This window comes from Phacochoerus africanus, chromosome 1, assembly GCF_016906955.1.
Source record: "Phacochoerus africanus isolate WHEZ1 chromosome 1, ROS_Pafr_v1, whole genome shotgun sequence".
NCBI lineage: Eukaryota > Metazoa > Chordata > Mammalia > Artiodactyla > Suidae > Phacochoerus > Phacochoerus africanus.
In genome coordinates, this window is record NC_062544.1 from 132,939,245 (window position 1) to 132,954,805 (window position 15,561).

At 42.1% G+C, this 15,561-nt stretch overlaps 1 protein-coding gene across 5 annotated transcripts in view; it reads right to left on the reverse strand.

Annotated features, from left to right (window-relative positions):
* FOXP1 (forkhead box P1) overlaps positions 1–15,561 on the reverse strand; it is a 620,675-nt gene that overhangs the window by 290,248 nt on the left and 314,866 nt on the right. Inside the window, exon 1 of one of the 5 annotated variants that reach the window (XM_047779135.1) lies at positions 9,935–9,951. The exons of the other annotated variants lie outside the window; for them this stretch is intronic. The gene's annotated coding sequence lies outside the window, so the exon portion shown is untranslated. Of the gene's footprint in view, positions 1–9,934; positions 9,952–15,561 lie in introns of those variants that run through there. 5 annotated transcript variants of the gene reach the window in all.

Here is a 15,561-nt window from a genome sequence, read left to right on the forward strand (position 1 = left end):
AATTGTTATAAAAATTACCACTTAGTGAATATCCAACTGAAGTAGACAACATTATATTTGCCGTGGAATTCTCACAATGCCCTTTCCATTTCACAGATATGGCAAACTGAGGCTCATGTTACATAATTTGCATAAGGTCACAAAATGAGGAACACGCAGAGTGAGATTTCATTTCAAGTTAGTCAGCACAGAAAATCTATGTGCTGCTTTAGCCCTCTTTCCTCCTTTTCTTTCCTCCTTCACATGAGTTTGGTTTTTCCTTATAATGTGCCATTAATTCTTAAATCTCTCTAATGCATAATACCAATTCCAAGTTTAGAAGAAGAGCTAAAATACATACACTCATAAAAATTCATCTCATTCTAAGATGGAAGCAGACATGGGTCAAGGATGATAAAATAATGGCAGGGACTGGGGGAACCTCTTTAAATAGGGCAAACAGGGTAAGTGAGACTTAAGCTAAGGTGAAGGAGCAAGGTCCTGCCTGCCTGCCTGGCTTTTATCCTTGGCTCCAGCCCAGCCAGATTGGCAAACCAGAGCCATGATTTCCTCAGTGGGTAGGAGGAAAGTCCAGATCAATACATCCAGGCTTTCTTGGGACTGGCAACCACAGTAACACAAACAATAACAAAACAATGACAAGAAAGAAGCTACTAATAACTTCATTCTTAATATGGCAGCAACTGCACTAATCATTTTACATGCATTTTCTTACTTAATCTTTAAAGTAACCCTAAAAGATGCACACAGTTATTATTTCCATTTCATCAATAAGGAGACCAAGGCTCAGAGAAGTTTGGCCACATAGCAGTTAAAAAGCGGAGCCCAGATCCGAACCCAGCTCCTCTCAGGACACTCCTGATTCCTGATATGTCACACTGACATCCACCTACTGTCAAGAATAACTGTCAGGCAGATGAATGCACTAGGAAGATGTGGTACATATATACAATGGAATACTACTCAGCCAAAAAAGGGACAAAATAATGCCATTTACAACAACATGGATAGAACTAGAGACTCTCATACTGAGTGAAGTAAGTCAGAAAGAGAAAGACAAACACCATATGACATCACTTATATGTGGAGTCTAAAAATATGGCACAAACGATTTACCTATAAAACAGAAAAGTTAGTGGACATGGAGGACAGACTTGTGTTTGCCAGGGGTGGAGGGGGAGGGAGTGGGAGACTGGGGTTAGGAGATGAAAACTGTTATATTTGGAGTGGATGGGCAATGGGATCCTGCTGTATAGCACAGGGAACTATATATCTAATCACTTGTGATAGAACATGATGGAGGATAATGTGAAAAAAAGAATGTATACATATGTTTAACTGGGTCACTTTGCTGTACAGCAGAAATTGACAGGACACTGTAAATCAACTATAATAAAAATTTTTTTAAAGGCTTTAAAAAAAAAAAAAAAGAATGACTGTCAGCATGAGCCCCGGTTGCTTGCACTGGTGTCCTGGCTCCTGATGCTGGCTTAGAGTAAAATGAGAACCCACCCTCCTCTAAGACGTTATGATTTAAATGGCTGGATCCACTCAGTTTGCAGGGAGAAGGACAGTGAGAAGGGAAGAAGGCTGAGGGAGTGGGGGAATCAACACCACAGCCCGCTTATTTTTCTAGCCCTAGCTGCCTTAGTGTCCACTAGACTCTCCAAGTAGCTCTATGGATCTTCCTCATCTCTAACTAGGGTCTGGAACTTGGGCATTTTTTTTTTTCTGGAATTAACCTCAAGTCAATCCTGCCTCACACCAAGATTATATCCCAAAGACAGGTTACCTGGGAGTTCCCTGGTAGCCTAGAGGTTAAAGGACTCAGTGTTGCCCCTGCTATGGTTCACGTTACTGCTGTAGTTTGAGTTCAATCCCTGGCCTGAGAACTTCTGCTCGCCATGGGTGTGGCCCAAAAAATTAAAAAAAACAAAAAACAAAAAACATAAAACTACCTGAAATCTTGGTGACAGGAATTGCTTTAAAACTCCAGATGACAAGCTTGGGGCCACAAGGGTCTGCCTGCCCGCCCTGTAGAGTTTATCTTCCTCAGCACCTTTCTTTTTGCTTCTTAGGGTCAAACCTGAGGCACATAGAGGCTCCCAGGCTAGGGGTCAAAACAGAGCTGTAGCTGCTGGCCTATGCCACAGCCACAGCCACTTGGGATCCAAGCTGCATCTGACAGCTAAAGAGCTCAAGGCAACGCCAGATCTTTAACAAACTGAGTGAGGCTAGGGATCAAACCCACATCCTCACGGATACTAGTTGGGTTCATTATCGGTGAGCCACAACGGGAACTCCTCTGCCTCAGCACTATTGATGTGTCGGTCCAGTAAACTACTACAGGAGCTGTCCTGTGCATTGGAGGAGTTTAGCAAAATCCCTAGACACCAGCCACACCACTGCCACCCCAGCTGTGATACCAAAAACATCTCCCGAAACTGCCAAATGTTCCTTGGTTGGGAAAGTTGCTCCTGGTGGAAAATTACTCATCAAGAGAAATATTGCCTCATAGAACTTTCTGTCATGATGGAATGTTCTAGACCTACACTGTCCAATGGCGTAACCACAAGTTACCTGAGGCAACTTAGCGCTTGACATATGGCTAGTGCAACCACAGATCTAAATTCTTAAATGTATGTAATTTTAATTAATTTAAATTTAAATAGCCACACATCTAGTGGCCACTCTATCTTGGACTGTGCCGTTTTAGAAGTGTGGCGCATTTTCCATATTCATGAGAATCTGATCCTCAGCAGATGGATATTTGGTTCCCAGTTCAAGATTCTATGTATTAATTTTTAATTAAAAATGTTATCTTCTTCTCCCTGGAAATCAACAGTCTCTCTCAAATTTAGCAGTTGGGGTCATGACTCTTTAGAAATTCCATTTGTATTCTGAATCTCCTCTTCTAAATTTCATAAAAATTTTCACCTAATTTTTTTATAAATTCTAATCATAGTTTTGGTTAGAACTGTACATGTATTTAATTGAACAACTTGGGTGTGAGATTTACATTTGTGGATCGGAACCAAGTGCATTCCTTAAGAAGCCACTTGCAAAATAATTTTTTTCACTGTCGGAAACATGAGCCTGCTATTTTCTTCAAGACACACTGTTGTGGCTCAGTGGTAATGAATCCAACTAGGATCCATAAGGATATGGGTTCGATCCCTGGCCTCACTCAGTGGGTTAAGGATCCAGTGTTGCTGTGAGCTATGGTATAAGTCTCAGATGTGGCTTGGATCCTGTGTTGCTGTGGCTGTGGTGTAGGCCGGCAGCTACAGCTCCAATTTGACCCCTAGCCTGGGAACTTCCTTATGCTGTGGGTGCAGCCCTAAAAAAGCAAAAAAAAAAAAAAAAAGAAAGAAAGAAAGAGGTATGCTGCCTGCACCATAGCAGTGTCATCAGCCACTACAGTGACAACACCAGACTCTTAACTGGCTATGCTACAACAGAACTCTACAAAAGGTTTCTTAAACACTTTTTCCCACTCTTTCTTGGCCTCCCCATGGCATATGGAGTTCCCAGGCTAGGGGTAAGATCTGAGCCGCAGCTGCAACCTATACTGCAGCCATAGGAACGACCAATCTTTAACCCACTGCGCCAAGCCAGGGATTGAACCTGTGTCCCGGTGCTCCAGAGATGCTGCCAATCCCATTGCACCGCAAAGGAAACTCTGAAAAGGTTTCTTAAACAGTAACATCCCTCCATGATGTCCCTCGCCTGAAAACTCCAAACAACACACATTCAGGTGGAGATTTCCCCTATAGCTCAAAGAGTGATGAATTTGTCAGCTTAGGTAGAAAGATTAGTATTGATGTAACAAAGCAACTGTAAAACCAGCCATACGACTTCATAAGTACATCACAGCTGTCCCGAGGTATCTTTTCACAATGGGCAAGCACAGAAGCAAAGATCATTTTCGAGGGTAATCATACTTAATTGCACATGTAGGGTGTGAAATATCCAAAACTACGCCTTCAAGCAGGATGCTGAGCCATCTACAGAATACTTCTTGGGTGATACACAAAGAGCTTGAGATGGGACACAGCTTAATGGTGAAGACTGCAGACAAAGTGTGTCTGAGTTACCCACCATCCCGATACCAAGACATTTTCACTTAGGCAATGCCCTGGGAATCCAGAAAAGCACTGTCATTCTAAATAATACTGAAAACAGTAACATTCATATCCTAAGCTGAAAACAACCTAGATTTTAGGTTGACCTTAGCCAGTCAGGTATAAAATGTTACTACATAGGTAGACAGTACTAGATGGCTTTTCAACAGCATTGCCAACTCCTTCCCTCCTCCTACTACTCCTTGAGATGAAAAAACAAACAAACAAAAAATAAACAGAGATGTTCCCCTTCCCAGTTAGAGATAGAAATCTAACTTAGTTCTGGCCAAAAGATATATAGAGAAAATGCTTGAAGTATTCTGCCCCCTTGATTAAAGGGACAAATATCTCTCTGTCTGTCTCTCTTTTTCTCTCTCTGGCTTGTTCCCTTAGACTCCTTTGTGATTTTAAAAGCAACCATGTAGAAAGGTGATGTCTGGGGCTCTAGCAGCCATCTTGTGGCCATGAGGTAAAGGCAAAAAGAATCAGAGATATACCAACCCAGCAATCAGACATTAACGAGATGCTGAACCAGTGTTTGGGTGGCCTACATACAGACTTCTGAGCAAGTGAATGATAAATATTCTTATTTTTTCAGCCAGCATTAAAGAGGTTTTCTGTTAATAATAGATGAAAACATTTAATTTGATATAACCTAAATCCCAGGAATGACAAGAAAAAAAATCACTTCCTTGAGGGAACTGGACTCATCTAAGTGTAACTAATCAATTCCCCTGGTATCTAAGATGGTTTCCCATGTCACTTGAGGTCTCATTGCCTTTAGAAGGTCCCCAAACAAAAATACCACCACCTCATACCTACTGCATGCCAACTCTATGCAAAGCTTTTTACTCAAGCGATTTACTTTTGCTGCCCTCATCCAGTCTGCCAGCACCTCTATATACCTGGTATGATGATTATCCCAGTTGTTGAGGGGAAGACACAGCAGAGAGAGAGGAAACAAAATGTCCTAGGCCAACAGCTCTTACAGAAAACTTGGTCACACAGTAGGAAAATGGTTAAGCATGGCCCTAAACTGCAAAACATGGACAACCCCAACCAAGGGGTCATTTCCTGTTCTCAGATGTAACAGCACAATCTGGGCTGAGAGTAACAGCCGCGCAGAGTCAGAAAAGCTGTGCTGTGCTGAGCAGACGCTGCAACAGTAACTCAAGAAAGGATGGATTTTTTGGCTCATCCTGCCATGGCTATGGATGCTCCCTGAGAATTAACAGCAGCATCCACAGGGAAGTCACCACCATGAACAGGTAGGGATGTCACTTCAGTGTTGACTATCCCCTCGCCCAGCACAGAATAGGTAAGGCCTGCAACACAGTGTGGGAAATGGGGCATGGCCAAGTGGTGTGCAGCTTAGGGTAGTTAAGAGCCGTCAGCCAGTCTCACTTTCTAACTCCTGGTTCTGTGATCTTGAGTAACTAGCCTGACCTCTCTGAGCCTTGGGTTTCCTATCTCTAATATGGAAATAATAGAAGCAGATAACTTTTTGGGGTTATTGTGAAAACAAAATGAAAATGATAACACGTCAAAGTTCTCGCCTGGTAGACTGTAAGTGCTCAATAGTTAGTTATCATTATTGTCAAATCATCCTCAGCACTCAATAATAATGAATTGCAAAATTACTGTTAAGTGCCTAGGATAGTATTCAAAATACCCTAGGTATTCAACAGATGCTCATTCCCTGGTTTTGCCATGTTTCTTCCCTCTACAAATAACTCCAAGATTTAATTCTGTGATACACTATTGCAATTTAAAAAGATTAATGAATTAATCTAAAATGGTGGGATGATGTTGGCCTTGATGCTCTGACAGATAGAGATAAAGCATCTTTGTATAAAATAAGTTTACATAACAAATACTTTAAATTTTAAAAAAGGAACATATGTACCTACTGAAAAATGATTAAATATATGTAATATGAACATTTATATTTTTTCATACATTATACATGTAAGAATACCCCTTTATTTACTAAATTTCTCTGTATACTGAGGCTAGAGGTAATTTTAAATTTTAAAATGTGTGGGATGGACTGGGAGTCTGGGGTTACTAGATGTAAACTATAGCTTTTGGAGTGGATAAGCAATGAGGTCCTGCTGTATAGCACAGGGAACTATATTTAGTCACTTGTGATGGAGCATGATGGAGGATAATGTGAGAAAAAGAATACATATATATATGTGTGTGTGTATATGTATATATATATATATATATATAATTGGGTCACTTTACTGTACAGCAAAAATTGACAGGACGTTGTAAATAAACTATAATTTTAAAAACTAAAATTTAAATAAATAATAAAATATTTGCTTCTAGTTCCAGTTTCCAGATCTAGACATGTTCTCCTTATATAATTTGGAAGAAAAGACAGTACTTTTTAAAAGATAAACATTGTCTAATTTCCACCTTCCTGAATTGGGTTTCTAACAGATGACACTTTATCAGCCCCATAAATGGCAAAAAATCTATAAGAAACAAAAAATCCTCTCAACATTTAACTAACCTAACCTCGCTGCCCTTAATAGGTTACTGTTCATTGCTTTTTCCTCTTTCCTGACTTCCTCTTCTCACCAGAAATAAATTCTTCCCCTTGGTTTCAACCCTACCTTTCTCTCCCCAATAATATCTCAGGTGACATCTTTAAGCCCCTTGAGGTGTGACTAAAATCTAAGATGGGTTGGGAACACAAAAATAAATAACCCACCGAGAGTTAGGACCACTGGGCTGGCTTCATTAACAGAGGTTTTGTGGACTAGTGTTTGCTAAAAGTTTTTCCTTTTTGGTTGGCTGGTCTCATCGAGCCCTGTGAATGCCAGGACTTATGATAAGCAATGACACACTTAACTGTTACATATTAATGTTCATGATAATGCAATCTTTCATTTGGGTGATTTAAAAGTCCCTCTAGTTCGACTTACAGTTAGATATACACTGAATGCTTCATCAATCATAACCATTTTTATTCTCAATCTTGTGCGAGAATACCAGAGAAGGTGAATTTCAACTGCACACTAAAGAGGGTTTTACTCCTAGCCCTAAAACATTTTTTTTTTTTCTTGTCATTTCTGCACTGGATTCCCACAGTCTCTGCCTAAGCAGATCTTATCTATGGAGTGAAAGGAAATCCACGCTCAGCTCTCTTCTCTCAGGTCAAATCTGCCGTATCTTAGAGAGAGAAGCAAGCATTGCTTGGTTATGAACGTAACTTAACTGACAAAACGCCCAGCATCACAGCATTTGGAGCACTTGTGAGCAAGCAGCTTGAGAAGGTCACGGCAACTTTGACTGAACTTAAAAGCAGGATTTAGAACTCACTCATCCCAAGAACCAATGCACTCACTATCGTCAAGCACTGAGTCAAGGGATCACACCTACCCCTAAGTGATGCACTTGAAAGAAACTACATCCCCTTTCCATTCGTGTAAGGGCTTGTCGTAGTTTCAGGGCCAAAATCTTCCCACAATTAACCTTGGACCTACAGATCAAGGAGTCAATCAAAACAGAGGCAGTGATCAAACCAGGCACCCTTCAGCTTGGCCTGATTCTAGCCCAGTAGCCACTATCTTCTAAATGAGCAACCTAGAATTTTTAACGGAAATATACGACCACCTCTTACCCATCTGGCATCTTCCTCAGCTATAACACACCAACAAATGCAACTACATACACATGAAAATCTGTCCCCCCAAAAGCTCTGCTTAGGGTCAGGGAGAATTAAGTCTATCCCTCTAAAATTGTTTTGTTTTGTTTTGTTTTAATTTTACCATATAGTCAATATTTACATTTTGATTTTATGACCTTTCTTTTATTCTCAAATTCTCCCATCTTAACAACCTCCTTTTAGACTAATAAATTTATGTTTTTATTCTGAGGTCGTTTATAGGTTGATCTCTTGAGGCAAGGAAACAATGAATTATTGGAATTCAGCATAGAGATGCTTCCAGGGTAAAGGTTCTCTGTTTATTAGCAGAAGAAATGCACTCAACTAATTTGACTTGTAAGTCTGATAAAATCTCCCTGGAAAAACTGATTCTATTATGATGAATAATCCTTAGAGGTGAAAAATGAGAAATATCCACGTTGGGTTTTATTACACATTAATTCTAAAAGGGTCTGAAACGAAACTCAAGTAAGCCATCTTTTAGATGTTGGAAAATGGCAAACTTCCCCGCAAACTACATGTGAGAAGTAATTAAAGTAAATGAACATGAAATTAAACAGCACCCCCATAAAGTAGGATATAAAAGTAAAGATTATTAGGAAAAAAAAAAAAGATTGTCTTTCTGCTCTATATTAATCTCATGAATTGTGCATTTACTCTATTTCTCTTTTATTATTTGATGAGGGGTTTTTAGGGCTTGGATTTTATTAGAACTAGCTGGAGGAAGGTCTTCAAGTAGGAAGCTAGCAACAGGTCTGAGTAGGTTATATGTATTTCCCAGGGACTTAAATACCAGACAGGCCCTACGAGATAAAGGCAGGTTCATCAAACTCGCTGTGACAAAAAGCTGGAAGGTTTCCCCATACCAACAATGACAGAATCAAGATCCTGGCTAGAAAGGAGGCCTGGGGAGTTCCCGCTGTGGCTCAGCAGAAACAAATTCAACTAATATCTATGAGAATGTGGGTTCAAACCCTGGCCTCGCCCAGTGGGTTAAGGATCTGGTATTGCCAGGAACTACAGTATAGGCTGCAGACGTAGCTCAGATCTGGCGTTGCTGTGGCTGTGGTGTAGGCTGGCAGCTGCAGCTCTGATTCGACCCCTAGCCTGGGAACCTCCACATGCCATAGGTGTAGCTCGAAGAAGGAAAAAAAAAAAAAAAAAAAAAGGAGGCCTGAAGTTTCAAAAGGGAAGACTTTACAGAGGCAAACCTCTACATACCTCTTCAATAAACATTACTATGAGTACAGAATTCAGGGACAGCCGGTGTTTGTGAAATTGGGGGGCTATCCAGAATCCATTTTTACTTGCATTTCCTTGCTCAGAATTACCCCTCCCCCGTGTTGCAAGTGAGGTAGTACTCCTCAGTCAGCCCCCCTCTGCCCTCTCACAGCCATGGGTAGGTAGGAGATACAAAGAAGGCCCATCTGATTCCTCTCAGGAGACTGATGTGAGCATAGAAAAATAGTTGGGGAGCACTTCTTTCAGCAGTGACACTGATGAGCTGGTCAAGTTCACTCACGTTCCATATACTGGAAATGTACTGCCTCCTATCCTGTCCAAATTTTCTGTCCATTCTGGGAGCTACTGGCTATTCCTCCAATCAATTCTTTTCCTTTAAATTGAAATCCAGAGTTCAACTCTGTTGCTTGCAACCAAAGGATTCAACCAACATGATGGGGAGGCCCTTGCTTGATACCAGCTCAAAAACAAAGCTGAGCTAACTGAACCCATGCTCAGTGTAACTCTCAATATATGATACTGTGCTCCTAGGTTATTTATGACTGTTCTTCAATGCAACATAAAATTTTGGTCAATGGTCATAAATAAATTAAAAAAAAAAAGGACCAGTGTCCAAAACTGCAAATCTGGAATCCTCTTTCCAGTTTTTTATAGCACAGTTTTAGAGATACGCAAACTATACAGAATGAGTAAAAAGAGGAAATTTCCAGGATATGGAAAGATGAGGAAATTGAGCCATGTGAGTATTTAGGGAAGGGATGTGGATTCTTCATCTGGACTTCCAGGAGCCACTGCAACAACCACAGTGTATTTCTTAGGTATCCTGGGGTTTTTGAACATGGACTATGGAACCAGGCATTCCTGAGTGCAAATACTTGCCCCTCACCTTGGTAACTCTGTGACTCTGAGCAAGTTACATCATCTTGCTGGACGTCAATTTTCTCATCTGTAAGATGGATAATGATCATATCCATAACTCACAAACTAGTTGGTAGGAGCAAAAACAACGACACACACAAAATATCTAGCATTCTTGAGGCACAGAGGCCCTTAACATAATGGTAATTATTTTTACTCTGCCTAATAATATCAACAGAGCACCTACTCCCTATTCCGTGTGCTCTGGGGCACAGAAAAATAAGTTACATAGGTTCTTACCTTGGGGCAAAAATCTGTGGCTTTCACATCTGAAAAGAACGCTCTAAAATACATAGCAGACTCGAACAAAGGTTATAATGAAATACAAACACACACTTGTGGGAGCCCAGACAAAGGAGTGAGTCACACAGACTGGGCTACATTGAAAAGGCTTCACAGAAGTGGTATCTGAGCCAAGCCTTGAAGGATGAGTAGGATGTTAATAGGCAGGGGAGGAGGGGGGTAGAGGAGGATTGGCACCCACAGCTGAAGGAAGCTCTAACGTGAGTTGCCCAAGTTCAAGAGCAGGGCAAGAAAGAGGGTCAAAGAAGTGGGTTGGTGTAAGCTCCACAAGGCCAGCGACCAAGTGGGAATCTATCACTCCTGGATCTATCCTATCTCTGAGAAAGGAGCCAGTCCCACAAGAGGCACTTGGTTATTCCATGAGGGCCTGGCGACGGCAACAGAAGAGAGAATGGCGCCAGGGCAGAGAACCATGAGGGCCTCACGAAGGAACCAAGTCTCTATCCTGGGACATTGGGGAGAAAATGACAAGAAGAACACAGGGCAGCAGAGAGTCTGCAGAGGTTAAATAAATAGGGCTTGGCAACTGAGAGGATGCTTGGGGAAGGGTGGAGGGAAAAAAAAAGGAACTTTGATAAGACCTTAAGTCTGGAAATTTATTTTTTTTGGAACTGACAAGATTCTGTGCCCCAAACTGTCACAGATAATATCTACAATGAGGATTTTGACCACAAAGAAACTTTTCCATCAGGAGCCCTAAGGATAGGATGAGCTGCCTGGGGAAAGAGTGAGCACGTCATGTAAAGCCTTTTAGAGGAAAGCAGAGGAGCTCAGGCTTAAAGCCCAGATACAGGGCTGTGTGACCATGAGGTTACTTCACTTTTCTGTATCTTCATTTTACTCTCTATAAAATGGGGTCGACAGCAGGACATCTTGATAAGGTCATTATGAGGAGTCAAAGAGAAGATACATACAAGGGCTCCAGAATGGCTCCTGGTGCACATAAAATGCTCCATTTTGTGTGACCTGCTATTAGCCCTATTGTTTTCCCCAGTTATCTACCAAGGATGGGGAAGGAGGATTCCCAAGTCCCAAAGGATGAAGGTCCCAATACTAGGAGCCATATATTGGAAGGAAATGGACACCCGTGGCATTTGGTTAAGGAGCTGACTCCAGGCAACTCCCAACTCTGTACAGATAGACTAGATGCTTGGTGGATGGACCAGTGGTAAGAAAAACTATCAGAAATAGGTTCATGATAAAACAAAAATGCCGACAAATCCATGAAATGTTCACATACAAGATGGTGTCTAACACTGAGAGCTACGTATTAATCCACCGGCATCACGGCCTCGGCCTGCCGGCTCTGTCCCAGCCCCTTAAGATAAGGGGCCCTGAATCACACCCACAGGAAAGCAGCTGAGGTGGGGATGGGGAGAGTGAGTCTTCCTGGGGGCTTCAGAGGCAACCTGTTAGGTAGGGAAGGACCAGGCGAGGAAAGGGCAGTGGGGGACTAGCTATGGATACTTTCTAATATTCAGGGAAAGGGGAAGAGATGAACGGATGATATGGGCACATCATGCTTCTTGTTGTTATTTTTTTTAATTTTAAATTTTTTATTTTTTGGTCCTATCCGAAGCATGTGGAAGTTCCTGGGCCGGAGACTGAACCTGAGCCACAGCAGGGACAACACGGGATCCTTAACTGCCAGGCCACCAGGGAAGTCCTTGGTTTTTTGTTGTTGTTGTTTGTCTGTTTGTGTTTATTGTCTGTCTTTTTTTAAGGCCTCACCGGCAGCATGTGGAGGTTCCCAGGCTTGGAGGCGAATTGGAGGTGTAGCCTCCGGCCTACCCAGAGCCACAGCAGTGCCAGATCAGAGCTGTGTCAGTCTGCGACCTATACCACAGGTCACGGCAATGCCAGATCCTTAACCCACTGAGCAAGGCCAGGGATCGAACCCACAACCTCATGGTTCCTAGTCAGATTCGTTCCACTGTGCCACTACAGCAACTCCGGAACTCCTTGTTATTGTTTTAAGCAAAGGGCCCTTTTGGCCAGGTTTGGTCAAAGAACCGATGCGATGGTTCACTTTTTGTCAACTCCTAAACAGGGCTGGTCTTACACTTGGGGATAAAGTCTGGGAAGCATTCATATGTTCCTAAATACTATATATGATGTTAACTAGTTCAGTTATTTCTGTGTTATACTTGGACCACTTTTGTTTTTTTCTGCTGCACCCATAGCATATGGAAGTTTCTGGGCCAGGGATCAAACCCCAGCCATATCCACAACCTACACCACAGTTGCAGCAAGGCCAGATCCTTATCCCATTGCACCAGGTTGGGGAATCAAACCCGTGCTGCCACAGAGAGAACTCCAGATCTTTAATCCATTATACCACAGCAGGAACTCCTGGACTAATATTTTTAACCCACTATTTGGGATGAAAATAAGACTGAAACTCAAAGGACAGCAAATAGTGAGAGTGTACAAACACAAGACAAAAATCACTAAAAGGGACCCAGGATTTGGGCATGGTTAAGAAAGATGGGGAAAAAAAAAATCCCCAGACTCAAAACGCACAATTCAGTTGACTTTCTTTGTTCCACACTGAAAATACAAGCAAAAACGCGTCTTTCACGAGGAACATGATACCAAGCAGATTTGCTGAGTCACTTTCAATTTAAAATGAAATCTGGAAGTTCCCGTTGTAGCTCAGCGGAAACGAATCTGACTAGGAACCGTGAGGTTGCGGGTTTGATCCCTGGCCGCGCTCAGTGAGCTAAGGATCCAGTGTTGCCGTGAGCTGTGATGTAGGTCGCAGACATGGCTTGGATCTGGCATTGCTGTGTCTGTGGCGTGGGCCGGTAGCTATAGCTCTGATTGGACCCCCAACCTGGGAACTTCCATATGCCGAGGGTATGGCCTTAAAAAGACAAAAGACAAAATAAATAAATTAATAAATTAATTAATTAATTAAAATAAAATAAAATCTGTCCCTCACAGGGCAGAAATCCATCAAAGAGAAGGTGGGAAAGGAGGTGGACCACAGTGGAGATGCTGCACTGGAAGTGTGGCAACATCATCACTTTCAGGCAGCCAGGGAGCTGGTGGTGGTGGGAACGGACTTTGAAAAGGATCCAGTGCAACCAGCTTTTCTTAAATTAATTAATTAATTAATTTATGTCTTTTCTAGGGCCACACCCACAGCACATGGAAGTTCCCAGGCTAGGGGTTGAATCAGAGCTACAGCTGCTAGCCTACACCACAGCCACAGCAACGTGGGATCTGAGCCCCCACTGAGCAAGGCCAGGGATCAAACCCTCGGCTTCATGGATACTAGTCTGACTAGTTAACCACTAAGCCAAGACGGGAATTCCCCTGCCTTTCTGTTTATTAAACAACGAGGTGACCAGGAGGCAGGGGCAAAACCTGAATTCATTTTTAGGTATATTTCAACTCTGCACCACCTGTCCTTCTCTTGAGCTCAAGTTACTAATAAAGTGTGGAATCTGTTAACAGCATTTCCTTCTTTTGGGTGTCTCTTTTTTTAATTTTTTTTTTATTTTTTAGGGCTGCGCCGGAGAAGCATGGAAGTTACTAGGCTAGGGGTCAATCAGAGCTGCAGCTGCAGGCCTCCACCATAACCATACCCAAGCCAGATCTTTAACCCACTGAAATAAGCCAGGGATCAAACCCACACCCCAACAGACACTACATCAGGCTCTCAACCTACTGAGCCACAATGGCAACTCCTCCGTGTCTTTTTAAGCTAAGCAGGATTTCCCTGGGCCCATCAAGGTAAAGGAGAAAGAGCCCCTGATAATACACTTCAAGATGAAATGGGTAGCACACCAGGTATCATCTATGCATTTCAAAGTAACATAGGTCCCTTGCTGTGGGGTTAAAATAATGATCTTAGGAGTTCCCGTCATGGCGCAGTGGTCAATGAATCTGACTGGGAACCATGAGGTTGCGGGTTGAACCCCTGCTCTTGCTCAGTGGGTTAAGGATCTGGCATTGCTATGAGCTGTGGTGTGGGTGGCAGACATGGCGTGGATCTTGTGTTGCACTGGCGTAGGCCAGTGACTATAGCGCTGATTAGACCCCTAGCCTGGGAACCTCTATATGCTGCGGGAGTGACTCAAGAAAAGTCCAAAAAAAAAAAAAAGAAACTATAAAAAAAATAATAATGATGATCTTATAACACATTAAGTTTTGGACTGTATTCTGTATTTCATTGGGTGCTTTTTTTTTTTTTTAGGGCTGGAGGTTCCCAGGCTAGGGGTCTAATCAGAGCTAAGCTTCCAGCCTACACCAGAGCCAGATCAGAGCCGCATCTGCGACCTATACCAGAGCTCACAGCAACCTCGGATCCTTAACCCACTGAGCGAGGCCAGGGATCAAACCTGCAACCTCATGGTTCCTAGTTGGATTCATTTCCACTACGCCACAACAGGAACTCCTGTATTCTATGTTTCATAAATAGAAATTATGCTACTTTTTATAAATTATCATTAAGTTTAACACTACACATTATCAAAAAAAAAAAAAAAACCCTTAATTTTTTTCTTTGGCATTAAACTTAAGTTCCCAGTTCTGTAATCTGGAACTTCAGACCAAGATAGGAAAATATAAAATTGAGCAAAAGGGTAAAGCCCAGAAAAGAAGACCTTTATTTCTGAACAAAAGAGACCCAAATATCTACACTCGCTAAGATCTGATGTAACGCAGCAACAAGCTGTTTCTTTCCCCTCCTTAGGAAACTGACGTTGACATACCCACAATAAAAGAAGCATGAACTAGCAAGGCAGGTTACCAGTCTCTGTAGACTAAAGCTGCATCACTAAGAAGTAGTTTAAGATGACTATAAAAATATTCACAGACTTCAAAATGACTGTGACTTTTGGCCTGCTAACCAGCCCAGGCAGGAAAGAGCAAGCTAAGTACTAAGGGAATGCAGGGAGAAAGAGCTTGCACTGTAAACTATCTTAACTTGGACTAACACAGGTTCAAAACAGAGCCCAACACCACAACCTATAGAATATTCATTACTTCTCAAAAAGAAGGCCCGCGTGCACGCACGCGCACACACACACACAGGTTACCTAGAAAAGGACTTCTGGAACTGCCCTCACATAAGTCCTGATTGTTAAGTAATATTTATTAATCCATTCACCTATTTGTTCACTCAACAAATATTTGTCAGAGCCCTGACACGTGAGACACGGAATGCTCAAACTATAAGAAAGCTATGAACCCAGGCTGACCATGACTAGCAAAGCTGTGGGGTGGGGAGAGAGGGTCAGTATATGCCTCACGTGCCCAGAAATAAATAAGCAATTTAATTTT